Source organism: Marmota marmota, unplaced genomic scaffold (genome assembly GCF_001458135.2).
Source record: "Marmota marmota marmota unplaced genomic scaffold, marMar, whole genome shotgun sequence".
Classification (NCBI taxonomy): Eukaryota; Metazoa; Chordata; class Mammalia; order Rodentia; family Sciuridae; genus Marmota; species Marmota marmota.
In genome coordinates this window covers 9,898,860-9,915,318 of record NW_025999968.1, presented here as the reverse complement: position 1 = coordinate 9,915,318, position 16,459 = coordinate 9,898,860, and the positions used below count along the sequence as shown (strand labels likewise).

At 36.1% G+C, this 16,459-nt stretch overlaps 1 protein-coding gene across 1 annotated transcript in view; it reads right to left on the bottom strand.

The window, feature by feature from the left end:
* Morc1 (MORC family CW-type zinc finger 1) overlaps window positions 1-16,459 on the bottom strand; it is a 150,879-nt gene that overhangs the window by 72,742 nt on the left and 61,678 nt on the right. The window lies entirely within an intron of this gene.

Genomic DNA, 16,459 nt, shown 5'->3' with positions numbered 1-16,459 from the left:
GAAACAAAAAAGCTGTAAAGCACATAGAAAACAATTAGTAACATGACCAAAGTGCTTATCAGTAATTATTTTGAATATAAATGGAATGAACTCACCATTCAAAAGGTAGATTAGCAGAATGGATTAAAAACGATCCCAGTATATGCTGTCTAGGCACAAATTATTTGCAAATGAGATGATGAAACAAGGTATTTCTTGCAAAAAGTAACCAAAATACAACAAGGGTGGGGGGGCTATACTAATAACAGGCAAAACAAACTTCAAATAAAAAATCATTATAAGAGACAATGAAGGATGTTATATTTAATCAAAGGTTCAGTATAGCAAGAAGATCAAACAAATATAAACATTTATACACCTAGGAAGAAAAATTCGACAAAACTGGAGTGAGAAACAGTTTTACAATAGTAAATGGAGATTTCAATAACTTACTCTCAATATGGATAGAAAAATGAGACAGAAAATAAATAAGAGTAAGAAGACAGGGGAATTAAACAGGACAATGAACTGACCAAATCTAAAAATTAAGAGTTGATAGATTTAAAAATATATAAAAAGCCTGCATTAATGTTAACATTACTGTTATGTCTAAAAAATGAATCTCCTCTGATAAATTAGTTGGTTACTAATTTTATTGTTGAAAATATTATTTTCAAAATCTTGAGAAGCAACACCAGCGAGTTTGTGGGCGTGTGCGGTTGCACTCTCTCTCTCTCTTCCCCTACATGTATGTGCACAAGAAAACAGCTCCTGAGAGTAGCTACAAACCTCCAAAAGAGGCCTCGGAGTGAATTCTACCTTGCCAGCATCTTTTTTAAAATTTTATTTGTTCTAATTAGTTGTACATGACAGCAGAATACGTTTCAATTCATTGTACACAACTGGAGCACAACTTTTCATTTCTCTGGTTGTACCTGATATAGAGTCGCACCATTTGTGCAATCATATATGTACTTAGGATAAGGATGTTCTCTTATTCCACCATCTTTCCCACCACTATGCCTCCTCCACTCCACTGATTCCCCTCCACCCAATCCAAAGTTCATTCTTCCCTTCCCTTGCCCGCCCCCTCACCATTATGAATCAGCATCCACATATCAGAGAAAACATTTCGCCTTTGGTTTTTTGGGGATTAGCTTATTTCACTTAGCATGATATTCTCCAACTCCATGCATTTCCTGCAAATGTCATAATTTTATTGTCTTTTAAAGCTGAATAACATTCCACTGTGTATAGACCACAGATTCTTTATCCATTCATCTATTGAAGGGCATCTAGGTTGGTTCCATAGTTTAGCTACTGTGAATTGAGCTGCTATAAACATTGACATGGCTGCATCACTGTAGTATGCTGGCTGATTTTAAGTGATTTGGGTATAATCTGAGGAGTGGGATAGCCGGGTGAAATGGTGGGTACCTTTCCAAGTTTTCTAAAGAATCCCATAATGCTTTCCAGAGTGGTGACACCAGTTTTCAGTCCCACCAGCAATGTATAAGTAAGTATACCTTTTCCCCCGACATCTTTGCTAACTTATTGTTGTTTGTATTCTTGATAATTTCCATTCTGACTGGAGATAGTTAAAATCTTAACACTTTGATCTTGGATTCTTCAACCTCTAGAACTGCCAGAAAATAATGTCTATTGTTTAAGTCAACCAGACTACAACAGCCTAACCTAATACATCGTATTTGACATCTCTACCTGTAAACAATCCCCTGGACATGCTTTCCCTCTTGCCTCTTCACAATCCACTTTCACGCAGACATCACAGTAACATGGTTAAATAATATGACTTAAATAATTCCTTTTAACCCTTCCAATGACTTCCCACAATATGAAGAATGAAATGCAATCCCCTAACAAGGCTTTCAAGGTTTCTCTTATCTAGTCTCCACCCTTGTTTCCCAATTCATTTCATGGCTGTCTTTTGGCTTGTTATGCTCAGCTACAGAAACCCCCTCAGATTTAAACATGATAAACCATCTAATTCAGAATAAACAAACAGATAAAATAGAAAGCATCTTCTCGGATCACAGTAAAATGTAGTCCCAGAACTAGAAAGGCTGATGCAGTAAGATCTCTTGAGCCCAGAAGTTTGAGACCCATCTGGACAACAAAACCAGAAACCATCTTGAGGAAAAAAATAAATGAATAAACAAATAAAAGAAAGAAATATAGGAAAATTCACAGATTTAAATTATACAATGTACTATTAAAACAGCCTAAAGAATCAAGGAAGATATCACAATTGGAAACTGAAAATACTTAAAGATGAAAGAAAACAAAAACACACCACATGAATAACTTATGGGACACATCAAAAGCAGTGCTTCAAGGGGCATTTATATCTATAAATGCTATAATTAAAAAAAAAATAAAAAAGAGAAGGTCTCAAATTTAAAAATCTAACTTTACACTGTAAGAAACAAGCAAACAAAAGAATAAATGCAAAGCTTTCAGAAAGAAAAAAATAAAGGATAGAGCAGTAGTCAGGTGTGGAGGTGCAGGCCTATAATCGCAGCTACTTGGGAGGCTCAGGCAGGAGGAATGCAATTTCAAGGCCAGCCTGCACAACTTAACCAAATCATGTCTCAAAATCTTTAAAAAAAATTAAAAGGCTTTGAGATATGTAGCTTAGAGACTCAGCAATTGCTAGCATGCACAAAGCCCTGGGTTCATTCCCCAATACCAAAGACACACAAAATTGGAGAAGAAATAAATAGAGAATAAATAATAGGGTAAAATGACAAAGTCAAAATTTAGTTTTTCAAAAAGATGAAATTGATAAACCTTTGCTGATGGACTAGGAAAAAAAGAGGAGATTCAAATTACCAAAACCAGAAATGAAACTGGGAACATTACCACCAATTTTATATAAATAAAGGACTTCAGTACTGTCAGCAATTACACACTACAAACTGGATGACTTAGATGAAACAGCCAAATTCCTAGAATCAGAACCTACCAGGGCTAAACTATGAATAAATACGAACTCTGAATAGACCTGTAACTAATGAGAACATTAAGTCAGTAATCAAAAATTTCCCAGCAAAATGCCCTGGACTGATGGTTTCACCAGTGAATTCTACTAAATGTTCAATAAAAGTAATGTCAATTCTTCTCAAACTTTAAAAACAACAAGAAGAAAAAATGGAAGAGGAAGAAACCTTCCTCCTTAACTCATTCTATGAAGCTGGCATTACTCCTATGTCAGAATCAGAAACAAACAAATAAACAAAAAACCACTACAACAAAAGAAAACTACAAATCAATATTCCTTATGAGAATAATGCAAAAATTCTCAACAAAATACTAGCAAACTGAGTTCATCAGCATAATAGAAAGGATTATACACCATGTGAAGATGGTCAATGCTATGTGGTGTGGATTTTACCACAATAAAAAAAAAATGGGGGGGGATACAATAGAACCCTGCAGAAATTTAACTTGCTGCTGTATTGTATTTGTCCCCTTTCTAAACATCACTTCCTCAGGAAGACCACACCGTTCCAAAGGAAGAGCCATGCTTTCTTGTTGGTGCATCTTCCACACAGAGCTCAGCATCTTGCGCCTCAAAAGCCCTCAAAAAATGTTGCTGTCAAAAGTAAACTCAAAATGGATCAAGGACCTAGATATCAAATCAGAGACTCTGCGTCTGATAGAAGAAAAAGTTGGCTCCGATCTACATATTGTAGGGTCGGGCTCCAAATTCCTTAATAGGACACCCATAGCACAAAAGTTGATAACAAAAATCAACAAATGGGACTTACTTAAACTGAAAAGTTTTCTCTCAGCAAGAGAAACAATAAAAGAGGTAAATAGGGAGCCTACATCATGGGAACAAATTTTTACTCCTCACACTTCAGATAGAGCCCTAATATCCAGAGTATACAAAGAACTCAAAAAATTAAACAATAAGAAAACAAATAACCCAATCAACAAATGGGCCAAAGACCTGAACAGACACTTCTCAGAGGAGGACATACAATCAATCAACAAGTACATGAAAAAATGCTCACCATCTCTAGCAGTCAGAGAAATGCAAATCAAAACCACCCTAAGATACCATCTCACTCCAGTAAGATTGGCAGCCATTATGAAGTCAAACAACAACAAGTGCTGGAGAGGATGTGGGGAAAAGGGTACTCTTGTACATTGCTGGTGGGACTGCAAACTGGTGCGGCCAATCTGGAAAGCAGTATGGAGATTCCTGGGAAAGCTGGGAATGGAACCACCATTTGACCCAGCTATTGCCCTTCTTGGACTATTCCCTGAAGACCTTAAAAGAGCGTACTACAGGGATACTGCTACATCGATGTTCATAGCAGCACAATTCACAATTGCTAGACTGTGGAACCAACCCAGATGCCCTTCAATAGATGAACGGATAAAAAAAAATGTGGCATTTATACACCATGGAGTACTACGCAGCACTGAAAAATGACAAAATCATAGAATTTGCAGGGAAATGGATGGCACTAGAGCAGATCATGCTTAGTGAAGCTGGCCAATCCCTAAAAAACAAATACCAAATGTCTTCTTTGATATAATGAGAGCAACTAAGAACAGAGCAGGGAGGAAGAGCAGGAAGAAAAGATTAACATTAAACAGATACATGAGGTGGGATGGAAAGGGAGAGAAAGGGAAATTGCATGGTAATGGAGGGAGACCCTCATTGTTATACAAAATTACATATAAGAGGTTGTGAGGGGAATGGGAAAATAAACAAGGAGAGAAATGAATTACAGTGGATGGGGTAGTGAGAGAAGATGGGAGGGGAGGGAGGGGGGATAGTAGAGGATAGTAAAGGTAGCAGAATACAACAGTTACTAATAGGGCATTATGTAAAAATGTGGATGTGTAACCGATGTGATTCCGCAATCTGTATTTGAGGTAAAATTGGGAGTTCATAACCAACTTGAATCTATTGTATGAAATATGATATGTCAATAGCTTTATAATGTTTTGAACAACCAATAAAAAAAAAGAAACTGGGAGATGGTAAAAAAAAAATGTTGCTGTTGCTATTCTTGACAAAATTCCTCGATAATTTGTTGTTTGTGGTAAAATGAAGTGTCATAATGTTTCTCCCAGAAAAACATCAGAAACATTAAAACAGTTAATACAACACAGCTAACTTGCAAGATGAACATCCACTGTGATCCCAACACAAACAGTTTAAGAGTGGTAAAACTAGTAGGTTGTTAAAAACATAAGCATGTGTTCCTCAAGGGCACAGTGATCTTCTCCCTCCTGCTCTGTGATCACACTACCCTTAAATACTTACACATTATGCTCTTATTTACTCTCTATTTTCCCCTCTGAATAGTGAAATCCTTGAAGACAGGGGTTATTCACCGCACCTTATTTACAGTAGCTGGCTCACAGTCCCATTTTCTTAAGGGAGTAAATACTCTTGAAGAAGTGTTGCCTATGAAAGGCAGAAATGGAAAATTCACTAGCCAAACATCTGAAGACCAGGTTTAATAAAAGACTTGACAATATTTGAGGTAGTTACCAGGGTAAAGAAATCAAAGTTATTGGGGGCAGAGTTTAGAAATAGTTTTTGACAAGTAGCAATGGAATCTCAACTATTTTCCTTCAAATAAAGATGACTCCAAAATGCACAACTTGCATTTGTGCTTATTGTGGTATTAAAACAAGTTTTCCATGGAGTAGATTCTGGAGGTTTAGGGAGGTGCTTCAGCAAGCGGATAGGTAAGAAGGCAGAGGGATGGCAGTGGGAAGAAAAACATCACATCGTTTCTCTTTTTGTTTATGCAGTGCTCAGTCTACACGGTTTTATACCACCATTCCTTGTTTTCTTCAAAATCCACATATTACAAACTGATAGTGATGACTGACATTGGAAGGTGCATACCTACTGACATTCTCCAAACTGTATCTGCAGGAAACAGGCTGAGAGTTTACATTTATAAAAATTCTTGTCTGACCTAGTCTTGCAAGAAATAATAAAACCAATAACAATAATTATTCTTAGTTTGAGGTTGGCCTTTACAAATACAGTGGAATGTAATTATTGATGTTTTTAACATTGGGCTTTAATATCTGATATTCGTGTTAATGTGTCTTAACAAAGGTTTTAAAATTGCCCTTTCACCTGGATGTGAATAAAAAATCAAGAGCTAAATTTCAAAACTTAAGAGTAATTGACTTTCTAAAATGTGTTAAATATATCAGGGCACCTATGAAACAAGCCATGCAGCTAATCCACAATTTACTGACTCCCAATTATTTTGGCATCCTTGAGGTAGGCTGATTTAAAAATTCAGTTTACTATTGTACAGTGCAAACAAATGAAAGCAAACACAGCTAATATTTAGAATTATAAAATAATCTGTATCTTGAAACTTTTGTTTTAAAAACCGACAAACTCATTAAATTAATGGGATAATCTGGGATTAATGCACACAGAATTAAAGTCTCAATTTCTAGAATAAGTATTTGAGAAAAACTGTGAAAGGTTAATTTACTGCTAGCTATGTTTGGAATACTTTATTCAGAGGATTCTTAATGCTTAAATTAATCTGATTAATTTTTCAGGAGCCTTTTAGAACAGGAAAAAATAATCAAAAATACTGCAATAGCTTACTCAAATTTTACCAAAATTCAGTAACTAAACGAGTAGTTCACACAGTTAATTTCTGTCTCTTAAAAAAATAGGATAAATGCAACATCCTCCAGCACATTAGCTTCATATTCATCTATAGGTGTACAGTGACATCCAGGGAATCAATCAGTCAGAAGAAAAACAATAATAATAAAAGTCAATAGTAAACTATCAAAGCGAAGCTCTGATGGTCTCCATCAAAATAAAGAGCTTATAACAGTTTATAAACTCAAGGCACCAGGAAAATCATAAACTAGAGAAGCTGTTTAAATCGGGTTCCTGCCTTCAGGTGATGCCTTCAGGTGGTGCTGCATCTAAGTCAACAATGATATTCTGTTTTTGAGGTTCTCCTGAGATAGAAATTATCTCTCTTCTCAGGGCACTGTTCAATCACAGTTCCTCCTCTGGTGGATACAGTCCTGTTTTTCTTGCAACTCTCACTCTTGGCTAATGTAATGGGCAGACGCTTGACCCTTCTTAATTAGGTCCAAGATGTAATCGATTATCCTCTATATTCTTTTTTTTTTTAATTTTTAACAAGTGTAACGTTTTATTTTATTTTTTTTTAAATTTTTTATTGTTGGTTGTTCAAAACATTACATAGTTCTTGATATATCATATTTCACACTTTGATTCAAGTGGGTTATGAGCTCCCATTTTTACCCCATATACAGATTGCAGAATCACATCAGTTACACATCCATTGATTTACATATTGCCATACTAGTGTCTGTTGTGTTCTGCTGCCTTTCCTATCCTCTACTATCCCCCCTCCCCTCCCCTCCCCTCCCCTCTTCTCTCTCTACCCCCTCTACTGTCATTCATTTGTCCCCCTTGTATTATTTTTCCCTTTCCCCTCACTTCCTCTTGTATGTACTTTTGTATAACTCTGAGGGTCTCCTTCCATTTCCATGCAATTTCCCTTCTGTCTCCCTTTCCCTCCCACCTCTCATCCCTGTTTAATGTTAATCTTCTTCTCATGCTCTTCGACCTATCCTCTATATTCTTAATGGAAACTCTGGATCAGGGAGGCCAAAGTGGTTTCAGAGAATAATGCCAACTCTGGTCCATTGATGATGATGCCTGGACCACTCTTGAGAAGAGCCACCAGGGTATTGCTGCCTCAGGAGGAAACACTGTGATGGCTTACATATGGTTCATGTGATACGAGAAAGCTCCTGAGATCTGAGGCAGGTTTGTTCCCCTTGTTTTTCACTTTCTACATCAGTGTACTTGAATGGAAGGAAAGCAAGGCAAGAAATGTGGTGGTGAAGTGCCACAGTCCTCCTTCCCATTCTTTCTCTTGGATCTTGGGTTTGGCCGAGTGGGGTTTGGCAGTCAGGTATTATGGGTAGAGTCAGTGGTAGAAGCATGTGGCAGCTGCTTTTCCATTACACAGTGTACTGTAAGCACAGTATGCTGCAGAGCAAATCTCCAGGCATCTGCAGAGTTGGCCCAGCGCACTCTGTTACCTGCATTATTTCACCTGGCAAGGGAGCTGAAAGGGAACTGTCACTCTACAGTTCCTTACCAGTGGTTATCCACCTTAAATATGAGGACTTCTTTAAGCTGCAAAAATATTCAGAACCATTCCCCCAACCTAAGAAAATACATGATACAAACTATAAATTTAATAACTTTCTAATGCTTTATTTTTATTAATATGCATAAATTTTACATACTTAATGAAATGTGATATTTTGACAAATGCAGCCTTCCCTTATTCATCCCTCTACCCTTCCCAACCTCTAATAATCACTCTATGTTCAGGACAACACATTAGCTTCCCCATATGAGAGAACACGTAGTAGTTGTTTTTCTATGTCCTGCTTATTTTACTTAACATAAATCTTCCTATTCCATCCATTTTTGTTGCAAATGATAGGATTTCATTCTTCTTTATGGCTGAATAATATTCTGTTGTGTGCATGCATATATATATATATGCATATATATAAAATTTTATTGATGAGCTGTTGATGAGCACTGAGGTTGATTCCATAGTTTAGCTATTGTGAACAGTGCCACAGTAAACATACAGTATCTCTTTGCTATACTTATTTCATTCCCTTTAGATATATACCTAGAAGTGGGACAGCTGGGTCATATGGCAAATCTATTTTTATTTTTCTGAGGACCCTCCCTACTGTTCCCATAATGGTTGCACTGATTTACATTCCTAACAGTGTATGAAAGCTGCTTTTGCTCCAGGTCCTCACCAGCATTTGTTATTGTTTTGATAATAGCCATTCTAACTGGGGTGAGATGATATATATTATTGAAGTTTTGATTTGTATTCCCTCATAGCTAATGACACTGAGCATATTTTTCATGTATTTGTTAGCTATTTGTACTTCTTTTGTGAAGTGTCTATTCAGATTATTTGCCCATTTTTATTGGATTATTTGGGGGGTTTTGTTGTTGTTGTTAACCTTTTTGAGTTCTTTTTATATTCTAGATATTAGTCCTTTGTTTGATTAACAGTTGGCAAATACTTTGTTCCATTTGACAGATTATCTGTAATTCTTTTTTTTTTAAAGAGAGAGAGAGAGAGAGAGAAAGAGAAAGAATTTTTTAATATTTATTTTTTAGTTATCGGCGGACACAACATCTTTGTTTGTATGTGGTGCTGAGGATCAAACCCGGGCTGCACGCATGCCAGGCGAGCGTGCTACCACTTGAGCCACATCCCTAGCCCGATTATCTATAATTCTATTTGACTATTTTAATTTTGTTTGGTATGCTGTAGAGGCCACATCCAGAAAAGTCACTTCTCGTATCAATGTCTAAAAGTGTGTTCTCTCTTTTCTTCTTGTAGTTTTAGATCTTACTTTTAGGTATTTAATCTATTTTGAGTTGATTTTTGTATAGGGTGAGGGACAGAGGTCAAATTTCCATTTTCTACAAATAACATCCAGTTTTCTCAGCACCATTTTTAATAATACTTATGAGAAAATTTATATTTTACCACTCCCAACTACATCTACATATGCTTGAACACGTGTAGCATATTTTTGAATGATGTATAGTGCCGTTTTAGACAATAACTGGCACACCAAGTTACTCAAGAACTGCCTAGTATACTTTCAGGTTCCCCAGGGCCACTTGGCTCCCAAATGAAAACCACATGTGCATGGAAAGTACAGGAGAAGGTCTAGGGACCTCCTTGACCTCAAAAGCAAGACTGAGGAAAGCTGTGCTTCCTCTGGTTCTTTTCTCAGGAAGAAATAACTTTTACCTTCTGTACTTAGGCTATATTCTATTTAGGCTACATTTCTATTTAGTACTATCACTGTTTTCCTTTGGATACATTCATTTCTCTTATTCTCTCTAAAATGTGGAAATCAAAACTCAATTTAATAATCAAAAACACATATTTAGAGTTCTGTGCTATCGAGGGTAATAGCCTAGTCAGATATGTGTCTCCCTACTATCTGGGTTAGGACAGATTAACTTTCTACAAGGACTCTCCTTACATTACTCAGGCATATAGGAAGCCTGCTGAATTAGTTAATGTTCTTAAAATGCTAAAGATTCATATTTGATCTTCCCATTAATACAATTTATGTTCAATTCTGATTGCATTGCTTTATTTTTCATGAATAGGAAGAATATTTTTAAATAAGTTTTACTGTGCTACCTATTTAAGGTATACAAGTTTTTATGTGACACATATAGTTAATATAAAGGTTACTTACTATAGTGACACCGTTGAACTTATCCATCATCTCACAGTTACCTTTTTTGTCTTTTTGGCAATAGCTGATAAAATATACTCATTTAGCATGAATCCATATATAGTATAATTTTATTCCCTATAGTCTTTATAATGTACATCAGATTGCTGGTTGCATTAAGTGCAGAGTAGTTGAATATAACTTATTCTTCTTTACTAAGGTACACGTTAGCCGACTGGTGAAGAGAGTTTTGAAGTCTTGCTCAAAATTGGAGAGGGAAACTGAACTGTGAGAATCAAATGGTATCAAATTCCCAGACAAAATAAGAGTGCTAGACTTTTAGTATTTTATATGCAACATGGGTGAGATCCTATGAGATATTTTAGCAAGAAACTTGACTGTAGATGTAAAAAATGTCATTTATCATTATAATACAAGTGTAGTCAGAAAGAATAGGAAGCATAAGTGCTGTCAATGGTGATAATTCCAATTACCAGGTGAAAGCAATGTAAATGGATCAAATCTGAAACTGTGATTTTTTTCCCCCAAGAAAAGTCAATCTGATGAACTTCTGAATCATCTTGTTATTTGCTGGGAGCTGACATGAAGTAATGGTTTTAAAGCATACATTGATGCCGAACAAACAATTAGAGTCAATCGTGTCTTAATGTTTTAATTGTCTCTAACTCCTCTTACATTAAGCTTTTATTCAAAGCAAGTTTTTAGCATAGTTCTGTTGCTTTTGTTACATAGTCAAATTACCAACTAATATGTATAACCAAATAGTATATGTAAGAAAGTTTTTCTTGATAGAAGTATTAGAGCTAGTGAAATAATAAAATGTGTTACGATACAAGTTTTTTTTAACTTCTATGGATTTTGAGCATTGATCGTTAATTTCTCTAATATCATTAAAAGAGAGATAATTGGATAATATATGACTCCACAAAAAGCACACCTGAAGTTGATCAAACTGCTAGTCCATAATCTACCAATTTACAAAAAAAAAATAAACAGACTGGAAGAATGTGCCATACTGCAGGATAATCTAGACTGTGTGGAAACCATAGGACAATCAGCCCCACAAATAAATAGGAAGTATAAACAAGTGGGGACGAAGAGGTCAGAAGGAAGGGAGGGGCCTATGTATTATACTATGACAGGAGATCATTAGAAATAGGAACAATAACAATCGGGTACTTTATTATACTTAAGAGGTATTGACAATTTTTAGGTGTGATATTTGTACTGTGGTTTTCAAAGAGCACTTACTTTTTTAGAAATACATGCTAAAAACTTAGAAATAATTTTGGAATTGTCTTCTTCATTGAGGTGAGAGAAAAGCCAGAAATATAGTTGAAATCAGCTTCTCTATGAATTGATAAGTGTTGAAACTAGATGATGGGTTTATATGGCTTCTGTACAATATTCTCTTTATTTCTAATTTTGAAATTTCCATATTGATTAGTTTACTAAGGTTACCATAACAAAATGTCACAGAGTGGGTGTCTTAAACAACAGGAATTTATTTTCTGTTCCAGAGGCTGGAAGTCCAAGATCAAGATAATGGCAGGCAGAGTCTCTTCTGAGGGTCCCAACCTTCTTGCTGCAGCCTCACATGATCTTTTCTCTGTTCAACCCATCCCTGGTGTCTCTTTGTGTATCCAAATTTCCTCCCTTTACACTCCAGTCAGTGGGGATTAGAGCCCATTTTAACTTAAATACTACTTAAAGGGCCCATCTCCAAATGCAGCCACATTCTAAAGTACTGGAAGTAGGGCCCGAAGATATGCATTTGAGAGGGACATGATTCTATCCAAAACACCATACAAAAATTTATATAAACAATAGAATATAATATTTGTAACACAATGTTTTAAGACAAAGTAAAATAAATACATAAAACCTATAGCTTGGAAAACGAAATTAACAAGACATCAATTGTTTCTCAGCCTATTATCTTAAACTTGTCTCATGTTTTCCCCCTTTAATATTTATATAGCTCTCCCACTCAACATATATCCCCAGCCTAGAAGTTGTATTTCATTTTCTTCTAATTTTTTTTAGTTGTAGTTGGACACAATACTTTTACTTATTTATTTTTATGTGGTTCTGAGGATCGAACCCAGTGTTAGGCAAGCACTCTACCACTAAACCACACCCCCAGCCCATATTTCATTTTCTGACAGTGCACTTTTGAGATTTTAAAGACTAAATACATAATGAAAGAAAATTTTGTTGTGAGAAGCTAGCTATATCCAGGACTAGACATTATCTTAACAGAAATATTCATCTTACAAATATTGTGCATAAACTGGGAAATTGACAAGAGTTAGATGACAGCATCACTAGGAAAACCTATAATTGGTTCACTGTCCTCAATCATGTGCCATGTGCCCATTTCTATATCAGGAGAGATCACAGAGCTTGTGTTTCTTTCTCTATGCAATAGGATTTATGTGAAATCACAGAGAAAATGCTAGCCAGGCTTTGCACAAATATGGAAAAACAATACGTTAGTTATAAGTCAGCACTAGATTCAAAGAAAAGTCCTGACAATTTGAATGAATGAAACCAAATAAGGTGATAAAATTTAATAAGGAAAAGTGCTTCATGGTACAGTAAGGCCCAAAAACACTAACTGGAAAAATATAAGTAGAGAGAAGTGTAGAGAAGTGTAGAGAGAAGTGTAGAGAAGTGTAGAGAGAAGTGTAACTCTATAGGAACACGCATTAGAAATTTTGTTGAAAATTTTTGGTAATAAAGACACTAAGGGTCAAATAATGTGCTTACTGAGAGTTAGTATATGATTAGGTTACACCATCAACATTACAAAATCTCAGAAGAAAAATGATGATTCCATCTCACTCGAGGATGTCCAGATTTCACTGGGAACATTTTGTTTCAGGCAATAAACTTATCATTGTCATGCTAGAATAGCAAATATATTCAATTCCATGTCAAATGAAGAACAATAATAAGACGTAGAACTATTAGGATATGAGATGGACATCATTACCCTAAGTACATGTATAAGTACGAATGGTGTGACGCTACTTTGTGTACAACCAGAGACATGAAAAATTGTGCTCTATATGTGTAATGTGAATTGTAATGCATTCTGCTGTCACATATAAGAAATTAAAATTTTAAAAATGAAAAAAAAAGAAATATTAGTCAGGATAAAACAAGACTGAAGAGGGAGATCAGCTTGTCTTCAAATACCTGAAAGGCTGTGCTCTGGAAAGGCTTTAGGCATATATCCCGTGGCCCCAAAAGGGAAGGATCAAGTTAGCTTGGCTAACAACTCATCACTTCCCAGAAACTGGCTTCTGGCTTCATTTTTCTCTGTTAGGAACCAATCCTATTTCGAATTGTCAAGTCATCTTAGACCATCTGGATTGCTCTAACAAAATACCCTAGACTGGGTGGCTTATAAACAATAGGATTTATTTCTTATAATTCTGGAGGATGGGCACCCAAGATCAAGATCCTGGTCGATTTAGAGACTGGTGAGTGCTCACTTCCTAGTTTACAGAGTTATCTTCTCCCTTTGACCTCACTTTGGTGCAGTGGTGAGGAGCCTCCCTGTGTCTCCTTCACAATGGCATCAATCCCAATCAGGGGGCCTCTGCTCTCATGACTTATCCCAAAGGTCCCTCCTAGCAAAACCATCCTCTTAGAAGAATTTCAACTTATCAGTTTGTGCAAACGCAAGCACTCAAGACCACAGTGTCCTGTGAACTGAAAGTTCCCAGACAGGGTGGACTCTGAGTGGTGCCAAGATTCATGGCCTGCCTCAAGAGGTAGCGATTTTCCTCATGGGAAGCCCTTCTTGCTCAGGCTTTAATGACTGTGAGGTACAGGGGATTAGGGTGATTGGGTAAATGTAATTTAGCCTCTTTGTAAACTGAGGACCTATGATTTGAATTCTGCTGGAAAAAAATATGTCATAATTTTATACCACAGATTTCATTTTAACACATCAGCTCAATTCTGATCCATTTTGGAAAAGTTTAGTAACACATTTCTACATAATTGCTTCTGTTCTAACCCAAATTTCATTTGCTGTTTCTCCCCATCTTTTCTGTCTTCTTCTCTCCCTATTTCCCAAAGCTGAAATAATAATTCCATCTTATTGCAACGAAGCATAAAGCTTTAGAAAACAGTAGCAGACAGCGAGCTGAGGTCAGATTCAGAGTCAAGAAAAATATTTCTGAGATTCTTAGCATCCACTGTGCCAAAAGTAAATGCAGATTTGATAAATGACACAAAGTCATTACCTCTTCATTTCCCTTTCTGCTGATTCGATTTTTACAAGAGCCCAATTTTCCACAGAATCAGATCAGATTTACAGCAAATACAAAGATTGCATCTTTTATTTATAAGGCAAAGAAACTACCCAAATACTTTTCATTAAAAATGTGTGCCCTGCAATACTAGCTTTCAGAGTATTAGTCAAGCATTACATTACTTCTGTCCCGCACCCCTGTAGGAATTGATAAGCAAAGACCTTGAAGACGGAGCTCCTCAGAAGTTACTGAGACTATCAATCCTGACCTTCATGATTTGTTTCAGGTTGATAATGAAGTTTGGGAATGAAGTTGTGAGATGTATGAACAACTACACATGCTTGCTATTTTCTATTCCTGTTCTATTCTCTGTCTTCCTTCTAGAGGAACAATTTTGTGAGAGAATCTGCTAGCCCTAAATCAACTTGTAGACAATTATAGAAACAGGAAAATAAGATGTTATAAATGAGTAACAATAAAAATATAAATATATTTATTTTGAACCCTATTATGTCCCTTGAGAAATGTTTGGAAAAAAAATAGATAGGATAAGGACAAAGAGTTACATAGAGCTGGTGTAGAGAGGCTGGCACGTGATACCCAGATTGGAGAGAAAACTGCAGGGTTTGTACCCAGACACAGGGAAAGGGGATGAGAGGTCCACCCACGAACAGGGTGTAGGTATCGATACCTCTCCTAAGTGTGTGCTGGATGGAGATGACTCCTCTGACCTTATATTCAATACCTACATCTTTGTGAGGAAGACAAAGATGGGATCGTAGTGAAGATATGAAAATAATGGGGAATTAGACAATTTTCCAATGCATAGTGTTTTCCTTTAGTACCATGTCATGACACCCTTTAAAAACCAGGACATGGATGTGTGATTTATATTTCCCTGTTCATATTTATGTTTTATATTTATATCTTCCTACATTTTCCACAGCTTTAAACAAACCCTGTCGAACAATACAGTCATTCCTATATTGGAATTTCAAACATCTCTCTGAGGGAAAAAAAAAGCACACATGTGAAAAAAGTATGTCTACCCAAAGAAAAATTTCATGAGTGTGCTCTTCAGAGCAGTGCTTTTCAAACTTGAATGTGCAGAGAAGCCACTTTGAGATCATGTGAAAATGCAGATTTTAAATCAGTAGGTCTCAAGTGGAGCTTCGAATTCATTCTGCTTTCTAACAACCTCCAAGTGGACAAATGCCTGCTGAGGCACAGATCACACACTGAGCAGGTTTTAGGCCATGCAATCTCATTCCCCGTTTTAACTTTCCCCCTGAGTTCCTGTACTCTTCCCTCTGGTTCACTGGTGAGAAAATTTTAGGTCCAAATAGGGTGGGTACAAAAGAAAAGGAAATATTCTAAACTTCCAACATTAAGCCTGGCAATAAGATTTTAAGTTGTTTCAAGGAGAGACTTTTTTTTTGGACACAAATGAATTATACATACTTTCATGTAAATCACTGAACAAATTCATAACAAATACACAGTAGCTTGTCAATTTCTTTCCATAAATGAAGTCCTACATCTGAGTAAGTTAAAAACAAGTGTCTATTTGACTGGTCAGCTAAGCCACTATATTTGATAGGTTAGATGTGTTAGATGCATTTTTAATAAGTAGCACACCAACTAAATGTTTAAGTATCACTGAGGAATGAGGTGACCTGGGTTGGCCAAATTCTCCAGACAACTAAAGTTTATCTTTGAAGTTTCTAAACATACTGATTTTGTGAAATCTCTCTGGAATTAACATTCTTAATAAATGTTAAATATACATAACAATGTTTAACATATTACCCAGGGACAATAATTACTATTGTATGGTGTGATATAGGAATGCTCTAAGA